At 45.5% G+C, this 15451-nt stretch overlaps 1 pseudogene; it reads right to left on the bottom strand.

The window, feature by feature from the left end:
• The window catches only part of LOC132835329 (beta-1,3-galactosyl-O-glycosyl-glycoprotein beta-1,6-N-acetylglucosaminyltransferase 3-like), a 96248-nt pseudogene extending 85908 nt beyond the window's left edge, over positions 1-10340 (bottom strand).
• Positions 10341-15451: the final 5111 nt, after the last annotated feature.

Below are 15451 nucleotides of genomic sequence, written 5' to 3'. Positions count from 1 at the left end.
ACCAGGGTTCAATTCCCGCTTCAGGTGACTCTCTGTGTGGAGTTAGCATATTCTCCCCGTGTCTGCGTGGGTTTCCGCCGGGTGCTCGGGTTTCCTCCCAAAAATGCTCAGGTTAGGTGAATTGGCCATACTAAATTGCCCGTCGTGTTAGTTGAAGGGGTAAATGTAGAGGAATGGGTCTGGGAGAGTTATGCTTCGGTGGGTTGGTGTGCACTTGTTAATCTAATCTAATCTATTCATAATTCCACCAATCTGTGTTACATCATCAAACTTACGAACCTACCCTTCCACTTCGTCATCGAAGTCATTTATCAAAATCACAAACAGCAGAGGTCCCAGAATCGATCCTTATGGAACACCACTGCTCATCTAGTTCCACACTGAATACTTCCCATTTACCACCACCCTCTGTCTTCTATGGGCGAGCCCATTCTGTATCCAGACAGATAGGTCTCCCTGTATACCATGCCTCCTTACTTTCTGCATGAAACTACCACAGGGAACCTTATCAAATACCTTGTTAAAATCTATGCCCTCTGCATGCACTGCTCTACCTTCTTCAGTGTGCTTAATCCCATCCTCAAAGAATCCAATAAGGTTTGTGAGGTATGACCTGTCCCTCACAAAGCCATGCTGACTATTTCAATCAAACTATGATTTTTCAGAATCCTCTCTTATACTTTGCCCAATATTATATAAGACTGACTGGTCTGTCATTCTAAGGACAATCCCTGTTTCCTTGCCTGAACAAGGGACAAACATTTGCCACCCAATCAACTGACGCTTCTCCAATGGAGAGTGAAGATGCAAAGACCATCGCCAAAGACACAGAAATCTGTTCCCTCTCTTCCTGTAGTAACCTCGGGTGTTTCCCTTCTGGCCGAGGGATTTATCTATCATTATGTTCAATCGGTCTGTTTTACACCTCAACTTGTTCACTCCCCGTCCAACCAACTGATCGACAGCTTTCCATTTCAGGGCTCTGTACAGTGCTGCCTTCCTGAGTAAGTATGGTTCCCAATATTCTGTGTATTATGGAATGGAAAACATGGGAAGGGCAGATGCCCAAAGCATTGACTCTGCTGCTCCTCAGATGCTGCCTGACTGGCTGTGCTTTTCCAGCTCCACAATTTTCGACTCTGATCACCAGGATCTGCAGTCCTCATTTTCTCCATTACTGAGGGCTGTCCCCTCCGCACACTGAGCAGGGAACTAATCAGCCGAAACTCGTTCAATTTTGGAAAGTTGCATTTGATGAACACATTTACTAAAATCGAAATTAAAATATAACAAATATTCATTCAGTCCCAGAGTTACAGTTTTCAGGGTGATATATTCCAGATTGGATGTGCTTTACCTTGATGCTGGTAATTTTATCAGACAGACAGATCTGATAAGAAAACGAGGTGACATGTAGAAGTGCGACATTTTGCCATTTCTGAGATGTGTTTGAGGGAGGCCAGGGCTGATAACTCAATATTCTGTGGTACCAGAACTATAGTCAGGAAAGGAGAGAGGGTAAAAATTGAGGTGGTGTTGCCTTATTCATTATGGAGTCAGTTACTGGCATAAGAAGGGACGATATCTTGAAAGGATCTTCTAATGAGGATGGATGGTCAGAGCTCAGAATCAAAACCACGACAGAAATACTGCTAGGGATATATTATAGACACCCAGATAAAGGAAAACACGGGAGCAGGTATATAACCAAGTTATTGAGGTGTGTAAAAACAATAATAGGATCATTATATTCAAGCATTTCAATTCCAAACATTCATTAGGGCAAAGATAGTTTTTTTTAAGAGGGGGCAGGTGCTTTGAAATGTATTCCAGACAGCTTCTTATATCAACACCGAGCAGATACAACAATGGGCAGTGGAGTTCTGGGCCTCACTGTGGGGAACGAAGCCAGTCAGCTGTTCCAGGCAGATGCAGGAGAGCATGATATAACCAGTGACCATGACATCACACATTTTGAGTTTGCTAAGGAAAGACCCCAAAAACGTTTAAAAAATAAAAGCTTTTTTGGACTGGGGAGACAGATTTTATGAGAAAAAATGTTAGGATCTGGCCAAAATGCAGTTGCTTCTGGGTGAAACTATAGCAGAACAAGGTGGGGCGGGGGTTGGGGGAATGGAATTGATGACAGTGTCGGCCCAGCATATTACACCGCAGATAAAATTTTGGAAAACAAGCCCAAAGAACCTCAGATGTTGACACAAATTCCAAACAGAATGGAAAAGGAAAGAGAAGCTTAAAGCAGGTATCAAGTGAACAGGTCACTGGGGTCTTAAAAATACAGAAAGTGTAGGGCGAAGCTTAAAAAGTCAGTGAAAGAGCAGAAGTCGGGGTGATAAAATATGAGCAGGTAAGATTGGGGAAGAGGTTAACGCTGGAAAGAATGGGGAGTACTAGGGACCAAAGGGACAACCTGTTCACAGAGCCAGAGAATATGTTGAATATATCCAACGAATCGGTCTTTAGTTTGGAGAAGCAGTTCCTGGATTCAGGGAGATTGACAGTGTGACCCTTGAGCAAATTTATACAGGAGCTGAGGAAGAATTGGAAGTTTATGCAAGATAAAGGTTGGGCAAATCCCGAGATTAAAGACCACCAAGTCTCACATCACTGAGAGGGAAACAATTGTTGAAAGTTTGGAGAGCTGTTGAGGCTGGATCGTTAAATATCTTCTAGGCTGAGACAGACAGATTTTTTTGTACAAGTGTTACGGGGAAATCACAGGAAAGTGGAATGGGGAATTATCAAAATAAATATAACCTAATCGAAGAAAAAACAGACTCGGTGAGCGGATAGACATATTGTTGCCCCTATGTCCAATGGTGTTCTTTTCCAATAGCCCTGTATCTATATGAACATCCACCGGTCTCAAAATGGAGTGAGCCACAGTTTGGAATGCAATCGAGGGATTCAAGGAATTCATAAATGCTATACTAATAGACAGAAAGGACCAGAGGACTGCGATAATACGGATTCACTGACGGGTGAGGATTTGCATCGACACTGTCACCCCTACCAGAAAGAAGACTTTCGTAAGACTCTCTCCAAGGACAAGCAGCGACCTGCACTGGGGAGCAGATAGTCAGGGGCCAGGTGTCAAGGAGTGCTGATGGCCCAAACACTACATCGCCGTAGTTTCTCCTTCCTTCCCTGACCAAAACTAAATGTGGAGAAGTAGAGAGACATGTCGTTGATAGCAGAGTAAGCAGTAAGGCTTTGACACGAGAGTCTGCGCACAACAGCCAAGAGAGTTTGGACATACTAGAATGTTTAAAAGTGAATAAATGTTGCGGTCCTTACCTGTTACTGGAGAAAGCCAATCAACCCTCAGGGTTTATAAAACTGTACCTAGAGTAGATCATACAGCACCAGTATCCAGTTACACAGCAACAGGAACAGTCTATTCAGCTACTTGAAGTTAGTAAGACAGGAAATGGAAGAGGCCACAAAATGACTGGTCTATGGGGTATACTGGAATAACACCAGGCTACATAACCTCTCAGGCCTGACCTTCAATTCAGTAAGTCAGGGCTGATCTGCACTCGGCCGCAATTTCTTTTTCGTGCCCAATTCTTTGCAGCCCTCGACGCTCTGACGGGTCAAAATCCATTGACACCCACTCCCACCCCGCAACATTTCAGTGATGGAGCCTCCCCTGACTGTCTGGTACCAACCGTCATTACGCTCTGAGAGAAGGAAACAATCCCCACACATAAACCTTGGCCTATTGACATGATCAAAAATGTGAACATAACGTGAGAGTGATTGAACCTGACATCACGGCAGTATTTGACTGAGCAAGGTGTCAAGGAGACTGAACAAAATTGAACTTGATGGGAATCAGGTGTAAACTCCCCACTGGTTGGATCATTCAGAAGGCAATGGTGGTAGTGGACATCAATCCTCCCAGTCCCTGGATATCTCTGTGGGCAATCCTCAGGCTGCTTCATCAATGTCTTTCCCTCTGTCATACGATCAGAGTTGGGGATGTTCTGTGAAGATTATCTAATGTTCAGAACAATGAGTCAACCCCGAAGGTATAAAGTATCAAATCTGGATAATATTCAAGCTTGTGCTGTTCATGTATAGGTTACATTAGTCAAAAATATTGCTGGACATGAAACGTTTCCCCTGTTAATAAAAAGAGGAACCCCTTCTGCAACTCTGGTTTGTTTTACAGCAATGGAAGAAAATCATCCAGCCCATTAGAACTTTTGGATAACAAGAGGCACAACACATTCACTCTCTCCTGCCTATTATACAAGAAGATAATTTTTTTAAAAAAAACAGCAGCTGTTGGAATTCAAAGTAGACACGCAGGAAGCTGGAAGAACCGAATAAGCAAGGCAGCATCAAGACGTTGAGAAGTCAATGCCTTGGATATAACCCTTCATCAGGACTGTGGGTGGAAGTAAGGGGTCTATAGATAATGGGGCAGGTGAGAGAGGAGGAGGCAGAGTGGCGAGGTGGGGACAACTGAACACAGATAAAAGGTATCAGCGGGTTGGCGATGAGAGGGCTGAATCCAACTGGCAGCAGGGCAAAAGGGTTGCTCACAGGAATGGAACGGAGGGGAGGGCCTGGGAAGGGAGTCAGGGGATTGGAAGGGAGGTTATTTGAAAACCAGCTCCTTGAAAACCGTGTTCGGGAAATGGAGCTGGAACTGGATGAACTACGCATCATTCGGGAGGCAGAGGGGGTAATTGAGAGGAGTTACCGGGAGTTGGACACTCCCAAGGCTCAGGATAAGGATAGATGGGTTACAGTTAGGGGGATGAAAGGGGACAGACAGACAGTGCAGAAATCCCCTGTGGACATTCCCCTCAGCAATAATGGGGGGGGGATGACCTACCAGAGGTAAGCCATGGTCGTCAGTTCTCGGGCACTGAGCCTGACACTGCGGCAAAGAAGGGAAGGGGGCAGAATAGAAAAGTACTCGTGGTAGGGGACTCGATAGTTAGGGGAATCGACAGGAGATTTTGTGGTCAGGATCGGGATTGCCGGAAGGTATGTTGCCTCCCTGTTGTCAGGGTTCGAGGTGTCTCCGATCGCGTGTATAAGGTTCTAAAAGAGGAGGGCGAACAGGCAGAAATCGTGTTACATATTGGCACTAATGATATAGCCAGGAAAAGGATCGAGGGTATAAAAAGTGATTTCAGGAAGTTAGGATGGAAGCTGCAAAACAGGACAAAAAGAGTAGTGTTCTCTAGTTTACTACCAGTGCCACGAGATAGCGAGGCGAGGAACAGGGAGCGGGCGCAGCTCAATACGTAGCTGATCAACTGGTGTAGGAGGGAGGGCTTCAGATATGTAGATAACTGGGATGCCTTCTGGGGAAGGTGGGACCTGTTCAAGAAGGACGGGTTGCATCTGAATTGGAAGGGAACAATTTGTCCTGGCTGAATGGTTTGCTCAAGTAGTTTGAGAGGGTTTAAACTAGTATGGCAGAGGGGTGGGAACCTGAGCTGTATGCCGGAGGTGAAAGTTGAAGCAGGTGAAGCAATAGCAAGAGGTAGACCAGCTAGTGGAAAAGATTTTCATGGGAAGGAACCAAGGGATCAGTTGAAGTGCGTTTGCTATAACACAAAGAGTATCAGAAATAAAGTGATGAACTTAGAGCATGCATCAGTACCTGGTGCTATGATGTTGTGGCCATAACAGAGACATGGGTTTCTCAGGGGCAGGAGTGGTTACTGGATGTTCCAAGGTTTAGAGCATTTAAAAAGAATAAGCGGGGGGAAAAAGAGGAGGGGGTATAGCACTACTAATCAGAGAGGGTATCACAGCTACGGAAGCTTCCATTGTCGAGGAAGATCTGCCTACCGAGTCAGTATGGGTGGAAATTAGGAACAGCAATGGAATAGTCACCTCGTTAAGGGTTTACTATGGGCCCCCAAATGGCAGCAGGGAGATTGAAGAAATCATAGATCGGCAGAACCTGGAGAAGTGTGGACGTAGTAGAGTTGTTGTAATGGGTGACGTTATTGATTGGAACCTCCTTCGACCAGAAGATTTAAATGGAGTTATTAATGTAAGGTGTGTTCAGGAGGGTTTCCTAACTCAGTACGTTGACAGGCCGACAAGGGGAGAGGCCATTCTAGACTTGTTGCTCGGAAACGAGCTGGGGCAGTTATCAGATCTTGTGGTGGGAGAGCATTTTGATGATAGTGATCATAACTACCTCACATTCTACATAGCTATGGAAAAGAAGAGGATGAGGCAAAATAGGATGATAGTTATTTGGGAAAGAAGAAACTATGATGCGATTAGACATGAGTTAGGAAGCATGGACTGGGAGCAGTTGATCCATGGGAAAGGCACTATAGACATGTGGAGGCTATTTAAGGAACAGTTGTTGCAAGTGATGAATAAATATGTCCCTCTGAGACAGACAAGAAGGGGTAAGATAAAGGAACTTTGGATGATGAGAGCAGTGGAGCTTCTCATCAAAAGGAAGAAGGTAGCTTACATAAGTTGGAGGAAGCTAGGGTCAAGCTCAGCTCTACAGCATTATAGGCAGGCGAGGAAGGAGCTCAAAAATGGTCTGATGAGAGCCAGGAGGGGGCACGAGAAAGGCTTGGCAGAACGGATTAGGGAGAACACAAAGACGTTTTACACTTATGTGAGGAATAATAGAATGGTCAAAGAAAGAATAGGTGAAAATGTGTTGCTGGTTAAAGCACAGCAGGTTAGGCAGCATCCAAGGAACAGGAAATTCGACGTTTCGGGCCAGAGCCCTTCATCAGGAAGAAAGAATAGGGCCGATCAGGCATAGCATAGGGAATTTGTGTGTGGAGTCTGAGGATGTATGGGGAGCCCCAAATGAGTTTTTTGCTTCTGTCTTACGAAAGTAACAAACTTTGCAGTGAATGAAACCTTTGAAGAGCAGGTGTGCATGCTGGAATGGATAGAGATAGAGGAAGCTGATGTGCTGAAAATTTTGTCAAGCATTAAGATTGACAGGTCGCCAGGCTCAGACCATATTTTTCTTGGTTGCTTTGGGAAAAGAGAAATGTGATTGCTTCGCCACTTGCGAAGATCCTTTCATCCTCACTCTCCACTGGAGTTGTATCTGAGGACTGGAGAGAGGCAAATGTAATTCCTCTCTTCAATAAAGGAAATAGGGAAATCCCCGGCAATTACAGACCGGTCAATCTCATGTCTGTCGTCTGCAAGGTGTAAGAAAGTATTCTGAGCCATAGGATTTATGACCATCTGGAAGAGCGTGGCTTGATTAAATGCAGTCAACACGGCTTGGTGAGGAGCAGGCCATGCCTCACAAACCTTATCGAGTTCTTTGAGGATGTGACTAGAAAGGTTTATGAGGGTAGAGCTGTGGATGCGGTGTATATGGACTTCAGCAAGTCATTTGACAAGGTTCCCCATGGTAGGCTCATCGATAAGTTCAGGAGGCATGGGATACAGGGGAACATAGCTGGGGATACAGAATTGGCTGGCCAACACAAGACAGCGAGTAGTAGTAGAATGAAAATATTCTGCTTGGAAGTCAGTGGATAGAGGAGGTGAGTGTAGTGTCCCTGTGGTGTTCCACAGGGCTCTGCTCTCCCAGGCACCACCCATTTGAATTCTCCTTCCCACTCACTTTCCGACATAAACATCCCTAGCCTCCTCTCTTGCCATGGTGAGTTAGACTGCAAATTGGAGGAACAACACTTTACCTTCTGGTAAAAACAAGGATTGCAGATGCTGGAAACCAGAGTCTAGATTAGAGTGGTGCTGAAAAAGCACAGCAGGTCAGGCAGCATCTGAGGAACAGGAAAATTGACGTTTTGGCAAAAGCCCTTCATCAGAAATAAAGGTAGGGTGGCTGCAGAGTGGAGAGATAAATGAGAGGGGGTGGGAGTGGGAGAAAGTAGCATAGAGTTCAATAGGTGAATGGGGTCGTGATGGAGGTGATAGGTCAGGGAGGAGGGTGGGGAAAGATAGCAAAGAGTACAACTGATGAATGAATGTGGGGATGAAGGTGATAGGTCAGAGAGGAGGATGGAGTAGATAGGTGGAAAGGAAGATAGGCAGGTAGGACAGGTCCTGAGGGCGGTGCTGAGCTGCAAGGTTGTAGCTGGGGTGAGGTGTGGGAAGGTGAAATCCAAATTGATGCCCTGGGGTTGAAGTGTTCTGGGGTGGAAGATGAGTCGTTCTTCCTCCAGGCGTCGGGAGATGAGGGAGCGTCGGTGGAGGAGGCCCAGGACCTGCATGTCCTCAGCAGAGTGGGCGGGGGAGTTGAAATTTTGGGCCACATGGCGTTGGGGTTGATTGGTATGGGTGTTCTGGAGATGTCCCATAAAGTGCTCTGCTAGAAGGTGTCCAGTCTCCCCAATGTAGAGTAGACGCATCAGGAGTTACAGATACAAGAAATGATATTGATGGATGTGCAGGTAAAACTTTGATGGAAGTGGAAGGCTCTTTTGAGGCCTTCGATGGAGATGAGGCGGGGAGAGGTGTAGGCACAGGTTTTGCCATTCCTGCGGTGGCATTGGAGGGTTCCAGGAAGGGAGGGTGGGTTGTTGGGGGCGTGGACTTGACCAGGTAGTCACGGAGGGAGAGGTCTTTGTGGAAAGCGGGAATGGGTGGGAAGGGAAATATATCCCTGGCGGTGGGGTCCGTTTGGAGGTGACATAAATGTCTTCAGATGATGTGGTTTATGAGAAGGTTGGTCAGGTGGAAGGTGAAATCATTTCCAATTGCTGCCGAGACATTAACTGCTTCAACCTGTCTAAACCCCTCCTCCACTCCAACCTCTCACCTCACAACTCTCAGTCCTCCACTCCCTCTGCTCCAATCCCAACCTCATCATCAAACCCGCAGATAAAAGGTGTGCAGTGGTAGTCTAGCACATTGACCTCTACACCACTGAAGCCAGACATCAACTCGAAGTCACTTGCTCCTACCACTCCCTTGACCATGACCCCAACTTCCATCATGAAACCGTCATTTCCCAGACAACACAGAACCTCATCACCTCAGGAGATCTCCCACCCACAGCTTCCAACCTCATTGCCTGGGAACCCCACACTGCCCGATTCTACCTCCTTCCCAAGATCTACAGACCTGACTGCCCTGGTTGACCCATTGTCTCAGCATGTTCCTGCCCCATTGAACACGTCTCCACCTACTTTGACACTGTCTAGGACCTCCCTTCATACGTCCGAGACACCACCCACGCCCTCCACCTCCTCCAAGATTTCTGTTTCCCTGGCCCCCAATGCCTCATCTTCATCATGGATAACCAATCCCTCTACACTTCCATCTGCCATGACCAGGGCCTCCAAGCCCTCCGATTCCTCCTCTCCCGACGTCCCCAACAGTACCCTTCCACCGACACTCTCATCCGTTTGGCTGAACTGGTGCTCACCCTTAACAATTTCTCCTTTAAGTCCTCCCACTTTCTCCAGACAAAAGGGGTAGCCATGGGACACCATATGGGCCCCAGCTATGCCTGTCTTCTTGTTGGCTACGTAGAACAGTCTATCTTCCATAATGTGGGAGAAGATTTGTAGCTCGGGTGCTCGTTGTTGTGGTTCTTTTCTCCGAGCTGGGAGTTTTTGTTGCAAATGTTTCATCCCCTTTCTGGGTGACATCCTCGGTGGTTGGGAGCCTCCTGTGAAGCGCTTCTGACATGTTTCCTTCAGCATTTATAGTGGCTTGTCTCTGCCGCTTCCGGTTGTCAGTTGCTGTCCACTGCAGTGGCCGGTATATTGGGTCCAGGTCGATGTGTTTGTTGATGGAATCAATGGATTCCAATATATCGATCTGGACCCAATATACCGGCCACTGCAGCGGACAGCAACTGACAACCGGAAGCGGCAGATACAAGCCACTATAAATGCCAAAGGAAACGTGACAGAAGCGCTTCACAGGAGGCTCCCAAGCACTGAAGATGTCACCTAGAAAGGGGACAAAACGTTTGCAACAAAAACTCCCAGCTCGGCAAACAGAACCACAACATCTTCCGTAATTACACTGGCGCCACTCCCCACCTCTTCCTCCGCTACATTGATATCTGTATTGGCGCCAGCTCGTGCTCCCGCGAGGAGGTTGAGCAATTCATCAACTTCACCAACACATTCCACCCCGACCTTAAATTCACCTGGACCATCTCTGACACTTTCTTCCCCTTCCTGGACCTCTCCATCTCCATTAATGTAGACCGAATTGACACTGATAACTTTTACAAACCCACAGACTCCCACAGCGAACTGGGTTATACCTCTTCCCACCCTACCTCCTGCAAAAATGCCATCGAGTATTACAAATTCCTCTGCTTTCGCCGTATCTGCTCCCATGTGGTCCAGTTGCACCATCGTACACACCAGATGGTTCCTTCTTTAGAGACGGCAATTTGCCTTCCCACGTGGTTAAAGATGGCCTCCAATGCATCTCATCCACATCCCGCTCCTCCGCCCTCAAACCCCACCTCTCCAACTGCAACAAGGACAGAACCCCCCCGGTGCTCACCTTCCAACCTAACAACCTTCGCATAAATCACATCATCCGAAGACATTTCTGTCACCTCCAAATGGACCCCACCACCAGAGATATATTTCCCTCCCCACCCAGTTCAGCTTTCTGCAAAGACCGATCCCTGCGTGACTAAATGGTCAGGTCCACCCCCCCCCCCGAACAACCCACCCTCCCTTCCTGGTACCCTCTTCTGCCACCGCAGGAATGACAAAACCTGCGCGCACACCTCCTCCCTCACGTCCATCCAAGACTCCAAAAAGGTTCTCCATATTCCCATTCACCCGTTGTACTCTTTGCTATCTTCCCCGACCCTCCTCTCTGACCTATTACCTCTATCCCTACCCCCATTCACCTATTGTACTCTATGCTGCTTTCCATCCACACCCACCCCCTCTCATTTATCTCTCCACTCTGCAGCATCCTGCCTCTATTGCTGATAAAGGGCCTTTCCCAAAACGTCGATTTTTCTGCTCCTCGGATGCTGCCTGACCTGCTGTGCTTTTCCAGCATCACTCTAAACTAGACCTTATATTCTGCCTGTCAAGCCTACAGCCTGGAGGATGCAAAGTTGTCTTCTCCAATTTGAAATAACATTCCTACCCATGTCCCTTTTCCATTTCCAGCCCGTCTCCCTCCTTTCCATTCCAACTAACGACAATATCTTCCAGCTCCCAACAGGATTAATCCCTCCCATCGCCCAACCACATGTCCACGTACCTCACCATCCTGCTGCCCTCCCCACCCCAACCACTCCCTTCCCTCTTTACCTACAGCGCTCCCTACTCCCACCCCTAGTCCTGAAGACCGGTTGTACCCGAAATTTTGAGTTTCCCACCTCATGATGCTGCCTGTCTTGCTGTGTTCTTCCATCCTTCTGTTTGTCTCCTATAACTCAGGAACATAGAGTCGAGTCAGCACAACACACCGATAAGCAGGAACCACGAGTTGCCCATTGAAGTCCTTGAACCTCTGCCCTCGGGCCAGGAGGAAGACATTCAGTTCCTCGAGAGACTGACACATGAACAGAAGAGGCCATTCAGCCCCACCAAACTGTTACAATGAAATAGGAGGTTATCATCGATGCTGCAGTACGACAAACGAATGAAACAGAGACTGCACAGGCAGACTGCTCCAGGTTGTTCCTCCTGGCCCCATTGCTCATAGTACACACATGTTACGTTAACATGGTTTGCTGACCATGAGGACAGAAAGTGATTGTTTTTTTTTAACCAAGTACCAAGGAGGCATCTTCCATTTCCGAGATGTTATGGACAAGGTAGACCACTCAAAACAGCCTTAAGCAGGCAGCCCAGAGCATAACTTGGCAATTTGTTTCAGTAAGTGTATAATAAAAATTACCTGGAGTCATTTAGCTGATTGACTACTAGATTTTAAAGCTGACAAAAACTTTATGCATAAAATTACAAAATGAAACACAAAGAACAGAATAAAGAATCCCAACAGAATTCAACCTATTCAGCTCCACTTAATTATGCTGTTCCGAATATACACAACTCTCCTAAAAAGCAAGCTTCCATTTGAAACCAGTATCAGTGGAATACATGCTTCCAGGTTGAAGTTTAAGGTCAGAAAATATAAAGAGTTTCACACAGCACTCTGTTGAACTTCGCAGTCCAAGACTCAACTGAAAACTACTCCGCTCAGCTTAGCTAGGACAGTGAGAAGAGCTCACCACTCCCCTTTCATTATGCAGGTCACTAATAAAGCATGACCACTTCGGCCTGAAGTCTCATCTGTTTCCATATAAACAAAAGGCCTCTGAAAATCCTTGTCATCTCTGTAACAAACCAAACCGATCGGAGCCCGGCCCCGTTTTATTGTCCCTCTGAAAAACTTAAAGGACAGAGTCTCCTTGAGCCAAGGAACAGCTTTTGGACAAAAAAAAAGGGACTAGCTTTGTGACATCTCCCCCTCCCCTTGAAAAAATAACCGGAATACAAAAAGATGGTTACATTTTTATCCCTTCAAACCCAGACACAAACACTATACTAACTAACCATGCAAACATGCACAAACCCATGCAAATTCAGGTCACCGCATACCCGTCACTGAACGCCTCCGTATGTCATTGGAGTCTGACTGGCTCATCAGATTTCATGTTTTCGCGACCTGCCACATGCATAAATGTCAGATTGAACGGCTGCAACAACAATCTCCATCTAAACAGTCTGGCATTTTTGTCCTTGAATCTTTCCACATACATCAATGTGTTGTGATCAGTGTCTATGATTGTCTCCGATGCATTGTTGGTAATATAAACACTGTGATGTTTTAATGGCAACACCAAGCTTAAAGTCTCTTTCTACACCGTTGAACATTTCTGTTGATACACGTTCGACTTCTTTGAAAAACACCCGATGGATCTTTCTATTCTCTCGTCATACTCCTGCAGGAACATCGGACTAATACCCACATCACTGACATCGATAGCCACCTTGAACTGCTTCGTGTAATCCTGGGTAGCTAATACTGTGGGCAGTGGTTAACACAGTTTTTAGGCTGTCAAATGCCATTTGACAGTCCTCTGTCCACTGAGAGTTTTTGCCCTTGACAATTCAGTGAGGGAAGCAGCCACACTGCTTAACGTTTGGCACAAACTTTCGGTAGAATCCAGTCAATCCCAGGAACTGTAGTACTCTGCTTTTTTTGACGACGGTGTGGAACATTCACCAACTACGTTCATTTTTGTATCTTACGGGGCCATTTGTCCAATTCCAATAAAGTCACCCAGGAACGTGACTTGGGCTTTCGCAAATTCACTTGCAGCTGGGTTTAACACTAAGCCTGCCTTCTGAAGTCGATGGAAGAAGTCTGATAAATGCTGTAAATGTTCCTTCAATGAGTGACTAAAAATCATCAGGTCATAAATGTACACCACATAGTTGGATAATCCGGCAATTACCTGATTATCAGTCTCTGAAATGTGGCTGGATTATTTCTCATACCAAATGCCACGACTTTGAACACCATTTGGTGTTACAAAAGCTGAAATTGCCTTTGCATTCTGTGACAGAGGTCCTTGCCAGTAGCCTCTGAGCAAGTCCAATTTAGAAACATAAGTAGCTTCTCCCACTTTTTCGACAGTTCTCCAAACATGGAATTGGATATGCATCAGTCTTTGTAACAGCGTTGACTTTGTGATAGTCCACACATGACCTTTGGGTTCTATCTGGCTTTGGCACCATGACTATATGTATGCGATCTTGAAGCATGCACTCTACTCCTTCCGAGCCTGTGCCAATTTTGGGGAGTCATACCTATAAGGATGTTGCTTAATCAGAACAGCATCTCCTGTGTCTAAATCATACACAATTACGTTCGTACTGTTCAGTTTATTTCCAGAAATTTCTCCACGAGGTAGTAATAACTTTTTCAGGTCACTTTTGTTTCAATGTGGAAGATAAGTCAATAATTTATCCCAATGTTTGACAGCTTTCTCATTGTTCAATTTGATTTGAGGAATGTCCAATTCAGAATCCTCTGAACTTGATTCTTCCTTCTGTGCTGTAATCTTTAACATCTTACTTTCCGTCCCTGTCAAAATACCCTTTGAGCATATTCACATGTCGCACTCTGTAAGATCATTTCCTGTCTGGAGTCCGTATCAATTAGTTTACCTCATTGAATTTCTTCCCAATTTGATAAGGTACACAAAAACTTGCTTTTAAAGGCTCAACTGTTACTGGAAGTAACAGCAATACCTTATCCCCAATTGCAAAATTCCGAATTTGTGAATTCTGATCCACGTCCTGTTTCACTGTATGCTGCAATACCTTTAAAATCTGTCTACCCAAATCTCCAGCTCTATTTAATCGTTCCCTAAAATTTGACACATCATCCAAATGGGTGGTTTCTGAATTCTGACTTATTAATTTCAGTGTTAATGGTCCTTTTACTTCATGCCCAAAAATTAAATAAATTGTCTAAATTTGGTCGACTTGAATTGCTTAATTCCCAAGTTATCCATCACTGCCTTGAATAGTTTGGATGTGAGGTTTGATCCTTGATCTGTCTGGATCTCGATTGGCAGTCCGTATCTAGTAAAACAAAGTAAGTATTTTTTCTACAATTCTTTGAACTGTGATGCTGCATAATGGGATTACCACTGGACACTTAGCTGACACACCCATTATTGTTAATAAATTGTTATTCCCACTTTTTGATTGAGGTCGGGGACCTACGCAATCTATGAAGACACTTGTGAAAGGTTCCCCAAATGCTGGAATAGCTATTAAAGTTGCAGGTTTTATTACTGCCTGTGTGATATGTTTGAGACGTCTGGTAAAATTCCACTACATCTTTGTGTAGTCCAGGCCGATGAGAATATACTTGTATTTCAATCTGCATTGTCCTCACCCCGAAATAATCTCCAAGTGGTAGCTCTTAAGCCACTCACAGCACCTCCTTTCTATACCCAACAGGCAAAACAATTTGATAAATTTCTGCCCACGTCTGATCTGCTTCAATGTGCGCTGATCTCCATATCCGCATTAAGACATCATTTGTTAAGTAATAACACACAGGAATGCATTCATTCTCTTTCTTGCTCAATGTCTTTTGAGTTAACTGTTTTAATTCCCCGTCTTTCTGCTGCAAATTATTCAGCTTAGCAGAGCTAAAAAATACTTGCATGTTTTATTACTTGCTCCTTCTCTGTTCCACTTATTTGGTCAAAAAAAAAGGTTTCGGATAACTCTATGTCAGCTTCCTTATCTGTACCTTTTGATCTCTCCTGCTTCAAACTGTACATCTATGATCTTGTGATTACACAATCAGGGAAACTTCCTGGACAACTGTTCTCCAGTTCTCCACTGGCTTTCCAATTAGAATAGACAGCACACCTACTGGTGAATCAGCTATATCATTTGCAAGGACAAATTTTATTCCTGGAGCTGAGAGTTTGGGCGTCCAGTGCTCCTACCACCCATTC

This window comes from Hemiscyllium ocellatum, chromosome 44 (genome assembly GCF_020745735.1).
Source record: "Hemiscyllium ocellatum isolate sHemOce1 chromosome 44, sHemOce1.pat.X.cur, whole genome shotgun sequence".
Taxonomy (NCBI): domain Eukaryota; kingdom Metazoa; phylum Chordata; class Chondrichthyes; order Orectolobiformes; family Hemiscylliidae; genus Hemiscyllium; species Hemiscyllium ocellatum.
Note: the sequence above shows the minus strand (reverse complement) of the source record. Positions and strands in the feature narration are given on the sequence as shown.